Here is a 14,835-nt window from a genome sequence, read left to right on the forward strand (position 1 = left end):
GGGTGCTACTGGACCAACCTAACAGCACCCCATCTGCTCTGCCCCAGGCGTCCTGATTCAGCCGCTGCTGAAACTGACCAGCAGCGGCTGAATCAGGACCTGGGGCAGAGCAGCTGGGGTGCTGCCGGGTTGGTCCCGTGCCTCTGAGGCTTTGCCAGAGCAAAGCCTCAGAGGCGTGGGGAACCGCCGCTGCTGCCGCTTCAATCTGGGTGCCTATGGTCTGCTGGGGACCGTCCCCAGCAGACCACAGGCTCCCGGACTGAAGCCGCAGCCGCGGGGGGGTCTGGCAAAGCCTCAGAAGCGCGGGAACCCGTCCGGTGCCCCTGGTCTGCTGGAGACGGTCTCCAGCAGACCAGGGGCACCGGAGCAGCTTACGAACGGGGCTTTCTCGTAAGTCGGGGACTGCCTGTATATGCAACCACACTTAAGTTGTGGCCCTTGGCATTTGCTGTATCATTCCAAAGTTGAGTAGCCCTGTTCTATATGATCATGGTTTTCTATATAAAAGTGCATTCTTGGAAGAATATGTATTAAGTTTATAACAACTAACAACTCAGAGATGTAGCTTTCATTTTTAGAAGGTACACACTATACATTTTTAAACGGTGATTTATTTTGAAAACTTTTCAGATTAGCGTTACAGCTATATCAGAGGATGAATGATTATTTGGTTATTTCATTTATAAAAGGTAGTCGAAGCAGACATTTATGAAGTCGTTGGGAGGTGAACTATCGCCAACTCAAGAGGTTAATCATTGATATTTGGAGGATTTTCTTGCCATGCTGTATTAGGAGGAGAACATCACCAGACAGACATTTACATTGTTTTATTTAATTAAAACAACAACATTATGTATTCTCAATTTTTTTTCAGCAGCAAACATACAATATGATAACAAGAATATGAATTTTTTAATTTAAACATTCAAGTTTTTTAAAATCAAGTTTGTTTTTGTTAAAATTGTTTTAACTAAAATAGTTAAATGGAAATATTAAAAAAAATAGAATGTGTTAGCCAGGTCAATGTGAGAAACTTAAAATATTGGCTTCTGCAGCAAAGTCAATCATCTTTACCTTCATTTTTCTGTTTGTTCACAATCTGGAAAAGAAAAATAAGCTTTCACACATTTTCAGGTCCCAAATAATTTCTCAGTTTGGAATGAATTAGTCCGAAGGAAGAAAATATTCTTTCTACACCAGTACAAGAAGCTGTTGCTGTTAAGTGAGATTATCTCTTGAACAGTCTCTGCATCCAAGTGCTTAAGTGACTTCCACCAGATCACCGGTGGGAGTCAGTTAAAAACATCATCAGCAAACATATTCCTTGAATAGTTCACCCTTGGCCAGCGGTGGGCAATAATTTTGCCTGGGGGCCACTTCAAAAATTTTTGAGGTAGCCCTGGGCCACCCCAGGCTTCTTGCAGGGCTGGGGCAGGATGAAGGAAGTTTCACGCAGCTCCCCTGCCTCCAGATCCTGATTGACCTGGGGGTGGGGGAGCACGCAAAGCTTCCTCTGCTCCCCCGCCCTATGAGCTGCGTGCAGCGCTTCAAAGCGCCATGTGCTCCTGGCAGGGCGGGAGGAGGCTTCACACGCTCCCCTGCCCGCAGGTCCTAATTGGCCTGGGGGCAGGGGACCAACAGGGCCTCTGCGGGCCGGATCCTCCCACTTGGCGGGCCGGATCCAGCTCATGGATGCCCTTTTGCCCACGCCTGCCCTTGGCTCTGAAGTTTATTATAGTTAGCATTATGAAAGGATGATTGCTGAATGCTCATGTCATAGCCAATTCTCCTTCAGCAGTTAAGATTGGATCCTGGTACCAAGTATTGAGAAATTTGCAAGAAAATGAGGTGGAAATAGTGCTTATCCCATTTTTTTTAATGCTTGTAATTTAACTCTGTCATTGCATATTTTTCTGTTAAAGATCTCACTCCATTGCTTCCAAATTTCAACAGCATCAGCAATCAAACTGTTGAAATTTGGTTGAACACTGCATTGGTATTCTACTGCATTTTGTTGAACACTACAAAAATAAGCTTCCGGGTACTCAGCAAGTGCTCAATATTTCTCTTACTCCCAATGTTGAGAACTTTGGCTGTGACGATGCCATTTCTTTTTTCATGATTTTGTTAACAAACTGACATCAAATTAGGCCAGTTCTTGACATAGTTCTCAAAACATTCCACTGCTGAGTTCCATTGCAGGTCTTGTGGGAAAATTAGCTTGGTTCCTCCCCCTTTTTTTCAGAGCAGTTGATGCAAAGTGGTTGTTAAGGAACTATTATGCAATTTCAACAACATTAGCCTTTATTTTTGGAACACTGAAGTGTTTGGCTAGGAGGTGCATCAAATGAGCATTGCAACCACATGGTATAATCTTCGGACTCTCTTTACTCTCTCTATCTTGGATACATTTGCAGCATTATCTGTGACTAAGCTGTGTACTAGACTTTTGAATCTTTTTTCACAGTTTGTTATAACTTTTTCTGCTACTTCTTGTAAGTATTCTGCTGTGTCTGCATTTCCTAATATATTGGGGAGGTCAATATGTGGCCTGAGTTTCAGTTAATCCTGTTGACTATACGCACTCATATTTCCCCTTCTTCCTCCCATGCATTCATCCCTGCCTCTCTCCCTGGCTGCCTCTGCATCAAAGGGAGCAAGATGGGGGAGGCAGTAGCCATTGTGTGGGGAGCTTGCTTTTTGGCTCTCCATGTACCACATGCTCTCCCTCTGCCCCCCAACTGCTGCCTCCCACAGAGGCAGCAGCAGAATGGGGGACACAGGCTTCCACAGAGTGGCCTCCCCAATGCTTGGGTGCAGGGGAGAGCCAGCTTAAAAGACTCTCTTCGAGCTGCTTGTCTCACCTCCTGGCATTGCTGCAGGGTATGGGGCAGGAGGCAGGGGCGCGGGCAGGAGCAGGTACACACAGGAAGTGGCTTTCAAGCTAGCTCCCTGTGCATATTGTGGAGCCACCCGCCCCTTCACGCTCTGCACTGCTGCTTTTTTATTAGAAGCAGTGGTGGGTGGTTGGGAGAAGCAGGCGAGATCCAATGCTCACAGGGAGCAGGCTTTTAAACTGGCTCCCCACCAACACTGGCTCCTGCCTGCCCCATCTTCTGCCCATGTGTAAACATGTAATTGCTATATCCAGCAGTTACACATTTACATTACACAAATACCTGATAGTTAACATCCCTATGATTTATCAATTGTTTCTGTAAGGAAGACATTCCCTTCTGTTGTCACACAGGCGCACATACAACAGGATCATTGTGGACATTGCTCTACCAATCAAGACTGAGATTAACAATTTTACCCTCTAGACTTTTTCACACTGCTCAGTTTCTTTCTCATATACTTTATCCAGAAATTTGTCTGTGAAATTTACTCTGTTGGGGGATGTATCCTGGCCTTAATGACTGAACCATGTTCATGAAGTATGGGTTCTCAATTACCTCTTTTTTCTAATCTGCTGGTTCTTATCACAAATTTATTTATTGTTTCTGATTATGGCTTTTTTTCCCCTTTGAAATACTGTGGATATCTGACATACATGATATGACTGAAACACTATCATTGGCAGATAAGTCTGAAACTATAGAAAATGATTGTGATCTTGAAGGTGGGATAGTCTTCATAATCCTGTATGTTGAGGATTAATTCTCTTAAGCAAGCTAAGTCAATGCAGTTATTTAAGTATTATTGCTATACTGCTCATTTAGTAGTACTCATTGTATTCATTGACATGCTATGCTACTTTAAAGGTGAAATTGTAAAAGGAAGATCTGCCTATTTCAGCTATTTATTTTTTAGCACAAAAATGATAGTACACTTCCGATAATTCCGATAGAAAGATTAACCTAAATAATCTGTAGAGATGCCTCTGCAATCCCATAAGAATGAGTCCCTAATCTATGAACTATTGGAACTCATTTACAAAACTATTCTTAATTGATATGACTATATTGTATTATACTGTAGAATTTGAATTTTTAATTCCTATTCCATGATGAGTATCTTGGAGTTATAATGTGTCTTAAAGATATTTTTAGAGAGGTTTTTTTTCTCAAAAACATTTTATCAAAAAATCTCATTTAAATAAAACATCTCTTTTTAATTTGTTTTAATTTGATTCTTATTCATTCTGCATCATTCATTGCATATGGTGGACCAGCTCCAGGGAGAAATCATAGATGTGTAGTGAAGCAGGTTGTTGTCTGTAGGATACCTGTCTCATTTTTGAAGAAGTGGGAGTGTGTGTAGCAAATGTAGTAGGCAACTCCAGGAAGAGTAAAGAGGCACTTGAATGGTGCTCTAGTCTAGAGGACAGAATTCTATCCTTTCTTTTCAGTGCCACACCATCTCTATATCATAATAGTCAAGTTACTTAAATGTAAATTTTATGGGTGATCATTGCTTGTATACACCCCTTTTTCTTGATGCAGGGCTCTTGGGTCTGATTTGTGAACATGCTGAGTGCTCACAATTACAAATGTAGTCAGTGGAAGCTGTGAGGTGTTATAGTCCGAAATACTGTGAAAAGGTGGGTCTTAACTGTCTCAGATTGGGTACTCAGAATTAGTGGATAGTTTTGACCTTTCTTTCTCTGTTTTTCCCCAAGAAATCAGCCAGATGCAGAAATCCAGCATGTAACATTTCAACCCAAATAGTTAAAGTTTGGTAAAGCTTTAAGTATGTTTTCAGCTGCTTATAATGGCAAATACTGACGATTTAATACACAATATTACCAGCCTTATCTCTAATACTGTTAAATATTTTACTCCTTTCATTTTTTGCAGGTATGCTTCAATGCTAAATTTTCCCATGCTTTTCTATATGTGGAATTCAATATAAAAATAAATGAGGATCTAATTATTGTTGTTTTTCATATTTAATTAAATCTTAATATTTCTGGATGGCCACAAATGTGAGGGACTTTGCAACAGAACTTAAATATAGCTTTTCACATGCTGCACCAGATTTTCGCTGATAGGCTTAAACTAGGAGTCATTAACTAGAATGCCTTTGCTGATCCTTAACAGTGATAGAATCACACAAGGAACTGAACTGTTTTGTGAGATAACCCAGATCCAACACACATTCAGCATCAGGTGAGTTTTCCAAGTTGTGTTAAGAAATAGCTTGACATATATTGTATAGCAGTAATGCAATTTGAAGGTGGCAAAAGGGATGGATTAGTATGGTGAGGTCTGCATCTGAAAGAAAACGTTTGACACTTCCAGCTAAATGCAGAAGATACATAATGTTAGTTGCAGCTGCTACGCAGATATGCAGAAACAACTGATAATCCAACAGGACTCCAAATATCAAAGCTGAGGCCACAACTGAAGGAGTGTATGTCACCTCTGGTATTTCTTCAAGCTGTTTTTCTTAACCTACATTATAACTTCAGTCTAGTCTGTATTACAGTCACACTATCTTTCTACCATTCAAGGCTATCTTTTCTCATGTCAGCAAATAAACCCTTAAACTGGACCAAATAGGTCAGTAGAATTGCAGTTGCATAGTGGAATTACATCTGATTATTGGAAACACTGCAACCCTTACCTATTTCATTGTATTCCATGTTTGGATTCATATACGTGCTGAAAAGGAAAGATGTGGCACTCTCATGAGAGTTAGGTTAGGGCCCTACCAAATTCTTGGCCGTGAAAAGGTCTCATGGACTGGGAAATGTGGCGGTCTGTATGTTTTATCCTATAGCTGAAGAACAGCTTTTCTCAAACTGGGAGTCCTGACCCAAAAGGGAGCTGCAGGGAAGGGGAGAACTGTGGGGGAAGTGACAAGGTTTATTTTAGGGAGGTCATGGTTCTGCTACTCTTATTTCTGTACTGCCTTCAGTATTGGGAAGCTGAAGATCAGTGGCTGATAGCAAAGCACCAGTTCTGAAGGCAGCACCCTTCTCGTCTCAGTACAGAAGTAAGAGTGGAAATACCATGCTATCTTTATTTCTGTGCTGCTGCCTTTGGGGCTGGGCAGTCAGAGGTGGTTGCATATTGAAAATGCTGCTCAGCAGATAGCAGTGAAGTAAGGGTGGCAATACTATACTATGCCATCCTTATGTGTCGCTGTCTTCCTTCCCTTTACAAATGGCGTGTGTGCATGTTCATGGAAAACATCTACATTTCTGGGTTATCATAAGAATAGGCTTATGCAGTGTTATTTGACTTTCTCTTGCACATCCTAAAGCATGACTACTGTGAGTGAGTGACTAAATGAGGAAGGCTATCACAACTATCTATGTAATTGCTTAGATTCCCAAAAATTCTTTCACAAAATGCTTACTAAATCTTTCTTATGCTATGGTCCCTCAGCCACTTAAATTGCTACACTTTTAAAATCCTGTAGGTCTTTAACTTCCTCCACAAAACAAAACAAAGCCCTTTTCTCCACCCCATACCCTGGTCATCTTGTATTTTCTATTTGGCTTGACAGCAGTTAAAATACTTAGACACATCCACACACACACCTTCCTTTTCAAAGGCCATGGATTAAAGCAGTGTTTTCCAACCTTTTAAAGCACAAGATCACTTCTATGAACTTAAGGCAAACCAAAATATACCTCAAACCCAAATACCCTTACCCCCCACCTCCTTCCCCACTCTTTCTCTGAGGCCCTCTATGGAGATGGGGTATAGAAGTGAGGGGGGGAGGACATCCCAATCTACTGGTTGGAGACCACTGGATTAAAGTGTAACTTCACCATAAAAATGTCAATTTAAAATATCCCGTTTGACTTGATTTCTTTTTATTTTTGTGACATAAACCCTTGCTCATATTTATACAGCTGAACCTACAGAAGATTGAACTGGAGTCTGTTTATTCTTGTCCATTGTTAGCAGAACTATTGCTAAGACCTTGATTATGCTACTGCTTAAGCTGATGTAAGTTACACTACTCCAGGATGTGAATAAAAAACCATCCTGAGTGATGTAATTTACATCAACTTAAAGTGGTTTCTGTAGCACCCTATGTTAGTGGGAGATGTTCTCCTACTGATACAACTTCCACCTCTTGTTAAGGTGGAGTAATTATGTTGACAGGAGAGTGCCAATTTAGCACAGCAGTGAAAACAAGTACTGAGTTTCAATTGGTTAAACCTGTGCAATGCTATGGAATACAATAGGTTGCTCCTTGAAGGCTTACCCATGAAGGCAGTGAGGCTGTAGAGGTGTAACTGAGAGGTAATTGACTTTAAGAAGTCTGTTGTGACGACAAGATTTAAGGAGCTACTTCTAGAGAAATGAACATTTTAATTATTAAACTGAGCAAATGTGAAGCAGAAATCATTGACACAAAATATGGAACCTCTTTAACTCATTTTTTGAAGTAACAATGTACTTTAATCCAAAATTTCACAAAACCTGCAGAGTAGTAGTCCCTCTCCCAAAATAAACCAATCCCCTCCACCCCCAATTACTTTTTGTATGGCCCTGAGATTGTTTGGTTCCTTTAAAGAACACAAGGACTTGCTTCACAACTTATAACTCATTCCTGGATCACCATGACCGGAAGTATAAAAACAGTTTGTTTACTTTTTAAGGATCCGTATTCAGACCACAATTCTTTTTTCTTGTATGATATTCAGTACACACTGTTACCAGGGCTGCTTGCGTATTTACCAATATGATGATTGTGGTGTCAAATCTATGTTCCATAAAGTTTGCCAGCTGCATTTATACTGAAAATCTGGTATCTTATTACTTGCATATAATGTTTCTAAGAGTTTAAGAAAAGCTATAACTTGCCTGAAAAGTGGTTGATGTGCCCCAAAAGGAAGAAATTTTAATAGTGATTTTATTGGGTGGTATTTGCAATACTTTACCCTCAGAAAATGAAAATTAATGTGGGAGGTTTACTTGCAAGATAACTAATGAGTTGCTAAGACAGCTCTATGGTTTTGTCACTTCTCTGCACTGAGAGAGAAACCTGATATGAACTATTTTCTGTACTTTTAATCCATTTCCTATGTAGCTGCTGTTGTAAAATATCCAGACAGAACTTAAATTTCATAGTGGGTAAAAACTGTATCGGGGGGAGGGGTCTCAGGCAGAGAAAATATAGGAAGGCAGAATTTTTTAATGACCTAAATACTGACTCTCCACTTCTGTAAAGCTAAGAAGTAATTAATTCTCCATGCTTGCACAGTCAGTCTTTTCCTCTTTAAGACAGACAGCTTGTGTCTAATTGGAGCTGGTGGTATTGAAATGTGGGCTGCTTTCATAAAGGAGTAAAACAAGACCACAAAATCTTCCCAAAATTCACAAGCTGAACTCAAACCATGGTCTCAGAAGTAAAAACAATGGATTCTTTATGGCTTTTAAAGGCCAAAGACAACTATTATTAGTTTTAAATATATGGAAGATTAACAAGTAAGATATAATTTAATATTGTTGGATGAAAATAAAGGAGGTAAAAGCAACACATTTTTAATGACACTAAGAGAAGAAAACAGTTGTGAAATTAATCAGTAGTTTTTAAGTCACCGAGAAATGGTCTCTGTTCTCAGTTCATCACTCAAGATGGTGTGAAGTTAAAAATAAAATAAGTAGTGAATAAAGTTAATAAAATTCATAATGTAAGTCTGCAGCAATCATCAGACAATCAAGGCTATGCAGGCAGAAGAATGAATAGCTGAAAAACCAGAGGCAAGAAACTTAAAGATGTACTGGTAATTCATTTGAATAATGTCCTTTTTACTAAAAGTGACTGAAGTAACTTAATTATATAATTGTGATTTAGTGATTTCAGTCATACTTCTAGATAAGTGTTCACCCCATAGGTTGGCACACTTGTAGAAATCATTTTCACCTAACATTTGCCATAGCTATATCTGAAATTGTATGACACATTGATATGAGTCTTTAAGTTATCTAAATTTCTTCACAGTAAATGTTATTTGTACCAGACAAAAATGTTAGACGATTAAAGTAATAATTTTGGAGATGGTGTATAGATATGCTCCACTTTTTTATATGATGGAATGTCTTCAAACAGAGAGATGTGTTGGCAGTGATCTATGCTTGTGGGCCTAGGTAAGCACAGGCATCAGTCTCCAAATTGTATTTGCTAAGAGGCTACTTATGAAGAAACTGGTTTATATCTTACAGTACTTTGAAGCTTCACAGCTAATCAGCGAGGATGATTTGAGTCTCAAATAGATAATTCCTTTGCTGCATCTGTCAGAGTGGACTGATGCAAATAGAGAACCTCTTCAAGGAAAAGAGTGACAGATGTGGTGAATCTGGGGTGGGAGTCATGCTGTATGATGATCTGAGAAATAGCCATTTCAGAGCCAGCAGGGAGAAGGAGCACTACTTGATATCAACAAGTCATGACTTCCTTCCTTCTAGCAGGGAACAGAAAGCGGACATGCTCCACTGGGAAAAGAGACTGATAAAATGGCTGAAATCATTGCCCATGGGTGTTCATGATGTAATTACTGCAAGAGAGCTTCTCTACCACAGATGCTGCAGCAGAAAAGGAGCACCACCCTGTATGCCAACAGGGAGAGCAAAAGGTTCTTTGCTCATTGTGGAGGGCTTTGTACTTGTCTCTGATTCGTCATACCTTAATGAGGAGTGTGCTGCACTTGCAGTGGACGGTATGGTAGTATGACACTTAAAAGCTAGGATGCTGAAGCCCACTGAGTCAGACCTTCTTCTTTGTATCTGTTCCCTACTTCTCCTGTCCACCATCAAACTCAGGGGTAGGCAAGATACAGTCTGTGGGCCGGATCTGACCCATAAAGCCTCCAGACCCAGCCTGCTGGCTTCCCCACCAGGATCTTCTGGCACAGAACAGCCTGTTCTTGAGCTTCAGAGCAGTCCTTCCCCACTTAAAGCAGCTGTCTGCTACCTGTGGCTCGGTGCTCCATGCACCCTAGCGAGGGGGAGGCTTCACGCACTGCCCCTGCCCCCCTGCTAAAAGCTTTCAGCTCCTATTGGCCAGAAGCCAGCCAATGAGATCTGAGAGATTTTGCTGGGAGGTGGAGGCAGCGTGTGAAGCCTCCACCTCCCCTGGGTGTGTGGAGCAGAGAGCCATAGTGAGCAACCAGCAAATTTGAGGAGGCAGGAAGCCTGCCTCAGCGTCCTGCAGGGCTGCTGGTTGGAAACCTGTCTATGGCACCCTAGTCCCTCGCTTCCCCAAACTCCCTGCCTTAGGCCACCACCAACTCATGCCCTACGTCATCACCCAAACTCTCTGCACTACCCTCCCCAGGTCACAATTCCTAGGCCCTGCACACCCGTCTTCCCCCCTCCCCTCCCCCCTCCCCTTTGCCCCTGACAGTCCTTTCCCAGGGTAGAATCCTCTCCTGCACCCCAAGCCTCTTGCCCAGTTCACAACGCCCTCCTTCATCCAAACTCCCTCTCAGCCTCCCACCTTCTCCTGCACCCCCTTCTGCACCTAACCTTTGTTTGAGCCCCACCTATAGAAAAATGTGGCCTTTGACCACTTTCACAATTTTGGCCATCCCTGCTCAAGTGTGTACTCAGAGTTTCTTTTTAGCACAGCTGTGCCACATTCTCCAGCATACGTCTTGACAGGGAATGTGGAAACATTTTCAGTAATCTAGATCGATACTGGCTTCCTCAGGAACCCATCCTGTGTGTAACACAAGACACGTAAAATTTGTGTTCAGTTCTAAATCAAAATGAAAATAATTTTTCAAAACTCTAAATCCTTCAAAGTTAGCTGCTGTTCTCAGCATAACTCTGTTGTCATGAACCTTTGATAATGTGAGGGGTTATAGAACCCAATCTCACCTACCCAGAACGGGTTCTTCTGGTCCCAAGAAACCAGCCACAGGTCAATTTACACTCTGGATCTTACCAACAAGATCACACTGGGCCCATCCTTTAGTATCTAAAATCTAAGGGTATGTCTAGATTACATGCCTCTGCCGACAGAAGCATGTAAAATAGGCTACCTGACATAGTCAATGAAGCTGGGATTTAAAGCTCCCCGGCTTCATTAAAATAAAAATGGCCGCCGTGCTGTACCGGCTCAGCTCATTGTCGGCACAGCACGGCAGTCAAGACGTGGATCGGTTGACAAGGGAAGCCTTTGTTGACTGCTATGTTATGTCTCGTGAAACGAGGTTTACAGGAGCAGTCGACAAAGGTTTCCCTTGTCGACTAATCTGCATCTTGACTGCCGTGCTGTGCCGACAATCAGCTGAGCCGGTACAGCACGGCGGCCATTTTTATTTTAATGACGCCGGGGAGATTTAAATCCCAGCTTCATTGACTATGTCGGGTAGCCTGTTTTACATGTCTGTCGGCAGAGGCATGTAATCTAGACATACCCTTAGATTTTAGATACTAAAGGATGGGCCCAGTGTGATCTTGTTGGTAAGATCCAGAGTGTAAATTGACCTGTGGCTGGTTTCTTGGGACCAGAAGAACCCGTTCTGGGTAGGTGAGATTGGGTTCTATAACCCCTCACCTGTGTGTTAGGCCTGGGGCTAATAGGGGCACAGAGGGACCTGGAGAGTCAGGGGTTTTGCTCGTGATGCTTCAGGCTGGCCAGATAGGCAGCTTGAGTGCTCGGTGTGACTGATTTGTGGCCTATTTGGGAAGGTCTCCAGTCTGGGGCTGTAAGGAGCCGCAAGTTTTGAACAATTCGCCCTTGAGTGGACGCCCTCAGCTGTGCCCAGACCTGGCCCAGTCCATGTCAACCCCCTAAAGATTTTTTTGAATGGAAATGCAGATCCCTTTAAATATGTAGTATGTGGCCACAGGTTAGGAAACACTGTGTTACCAGATACTTTATCGCTAGCTTAGGAGATGTGCAGAACACTGTTACATTTTATCTAGGAAACTGGTACCTCTTGATTTGAAGACCGAGCCTACAAGTGCCACCATAGAATTAGTAGCATGTCTTAGGCAGGTTCACTTCATGGAGATGTGCAAAGCAGAAACTTGGAAGTACAATGTACAATGTCACCAGATATTAGTCCTTGGGTTTAGTATTGTGGTCTCATGCAAAGTGGGAGAGTAGTGCTACTATCCACATTTACCTCTGTCTCTTGTCTGTGAAGAAGCTGGTGGTGTGCTGTTCGCTAAATTCCTACAAATGGAAATGCACAGAGGCTCCTAAAGCAGAAAATGGTTAGTTATTGGTAATTTGTTTTTCAAGAGATATTTTCATGAGTTCATACCATCATTTCATCTTCCCACCTAACTCTGAATTGTCTAACATCAGAACAATGTGGTTTAAGGCAGAGCCATCCCTACGGTATGTCACCCAGCAGCAGCCCCGGTACCAGAATTATCTCCTTCCCATAGTGTCTTCTGCCTGCCAGCAGGCCCCACCAATCAGCACTTCCCAGCCTTCTCAATGCCTACTGCTTGCTGCTAATCAGATGTTTTGAATCAGGAGGCACTGCTGGGGAGGGGAGAAGGGTGAGGCCATAACACACTTGGTGGGAGGAGTGGAACTTGGCAGGGAAGAGGTGGGTTGAGGTGGGGCCTTTAGAGAAGGGTGGAGTGGGGGCAGAGCTGGGGCAGTCCTGGCAAATTAGGCACTGAATTTCTATGTCCCAGACACCTCTTCTCCTCCTCCCGGATGGTCCTGGGAGAAGGAACTGAGATGTGTGTGTATTTTCTTTTATAACCGTGATTGATAAGAGTGCCTCCTGAGAAATCTCAATTGACATTGGTTTTGAAGACTATTCTGCAGCTTCATATCAGTCCCCTTGTTCTCTGTTCTGCTACTCATTGTTAAAGCAGTGTCTGGCAGTGAGAAGAAGCAATTTCAGGGCAATTCCTGCTATAGCCCCTGATACCATAGTCTGGAGCATGCGCTGAGTTAGTGATGTAGAAGCTATGTTTGAACTGGACATCCTCAGTATGTATCAAATTCTTTGAGAACTTTGCCACCATACTCTAAGAAGTCTGTACAGCACTTGTGCAAAGAGTTGTATGATTTTATCATTGTACAAATAGCTTCATTTTTGTTGTTGTTACTTTTTTTCTGAACTAGCTGACCTGGTTTTTCAGACTAAAACTAGAAAGTTCAACTTAAGCCCAACACTCATCATGGTAAATTACAGTCCAAATCATTCAAGTTTGGCCAAGCTGTAAAACTTCAAACAGGGTCTTGAAAACCCTGAACAACTGTAGCTTACATATTGATGCCACCACTATATAGAGAGCAGTGAAACCAAGGCTGAAATTATTCAACTGCACCGAGCAACCTGTGCATAAAACTAATGCCTGTTTCTTGTTTGCTATGATTAATTTGTTGTAGGGTTAATGGTTAGTGTTTGCATTTTTTGTTCAGGTTTGCATTCAAGTTGTTGACTTGCTTGGTTTCTTTTTCTCTTTTTTTTTCCTCTGGTCTGAAAATCACTGGACATGGGAGTTAACTCTGTTGTGAGGTTTAAAAGTTTAACACCACCAAGAATACTGTGGAGAAATTCTAGCATTCATCTGTGAATAACTTAATTCACAAACAAAAATTTCACCTATTTACCTCTGTGGTGGTGATTTACAGAATTCTCATTTCTAGATCTCTCTCTGTCCAAACAAAAGTCATCATCTCCTAGATGTTGAATTTGAGCCAATGGTTAGACACCATTAAAACAGAGCTCTTAATTTTTGTCCCTCCCCCACTTAAAAAAATCACTGCTCCCTCTTTTCTCAGTCACTGTGGACAATATCACGAACTTGCTGTTGTTCAAGCCATTAACCTGATTGTCCTTTTCAACCCAGTTATGCTACTAATGTAATTCAAATTACGTAGCTTAGATCAACTTGTCCTTGTAGTGTAGTTCAAAGATCATATTCCTAGTATCACTCTGAGTATGTCACTCTTCTCTTTGCATTCCTCCATTGGCTACCTCTTTTCTATCATACCAGATATTCACTACTTATCTTCTGTTTTCAAGACCATTCAGAACCTCTCCCCACTCAACCTGTGATCTCTCATTCACAATGGCGATGTTGGTTCCTGCTTCCTATAGTCACATGATGCCAGTGTTCCTAATCCACTTATTAAAATTTCAGTTGAGCACTTTTGTGCTTTCCCCATGCTACCCTTCATTCTTCAGAGGAACTACTGATGACGATATGTACAACTTCCCCATTATTCTCCTTTAAATCCTTCCATAACACTCTCCATTTCCATGACACAAAACTTGACAACTGTTTGGCTGCTGGTACCGGGCATCCCCACTATGTCGCCCTGGTATACGTCCATTCCACACTAAAGTCGTTCACGCTTGTAGAAAACGATGCGTTATAAGGCCTCCCATTCCCCACTCTTAAGTTGCACACAACACCCCCCCCTCCCCGTTTGTAAAAATGGAAGTGAGCTGCAAGAAAAAAATTTCCTGCTTTAAGTTGTTTCACTATCAGTCCAAGTTATTTGGAACATATCTTGGACATATACAGGCCATCCTCACTATGCTGAAACAACAGCGTAAGATGCTCTTTATTGTAATAACTGCACCTGTTTTTTACTTATATTGTAATCTCTTAAGCCAGGGGCAGGAACTGTCTTTTTGTCTGTTTTGTACAGTGCCCAACACCATGTATTCCACCTCTGTGATTAGGCCTCCTAAGAACTATAATATTACAAATGATAATCACGGATGTAGCTCTCTTTGGTGTACAAAAGCATTTCTAAGGTGTCATCAGCTTGCGGCTGCTGGAGACATTGATATGCTTTTTTACTTGTGGTACTACTTATAGTTGTAATAAGCTGTATTTGCTTGCACTCTAATGGTGCAAGTTATTTTTCTGTTTCTTTGGTACTATACATATAATTGTAAAACAATTTTACTGTATAATTTTATTATCTTCTTTT

General features: G+C 41.7%; 1 protein-coding gene across 7 annotated transcripts in view; it reads left to right on the plus strand.

Moving 5' to 3' along the window:
• The window catches only part of FBXW7 (F-box and WD repeat domain containing 7), a 292,479-nt gene that overhangs the window by 49,653 nt on the left and 227,991 nt on the right, over window positions 1-14,835 (plus strand). The window lies entirely within an intron of this gene.

The sequence above is a fragment of the Pelodiscus sinensis genome, chromosome 4, assembly GCF_052426305.1.
Source record: "Pelodiscus sinensis isolate ZL-2025 chromosome 4, ASM5242630v1, whole genome shotgun sequence".
NCBI lineage: Eukaryota > Metazoa > Chordata > Testudines > Trionychidae > Pelodiscus > Pelodiscus sinensis.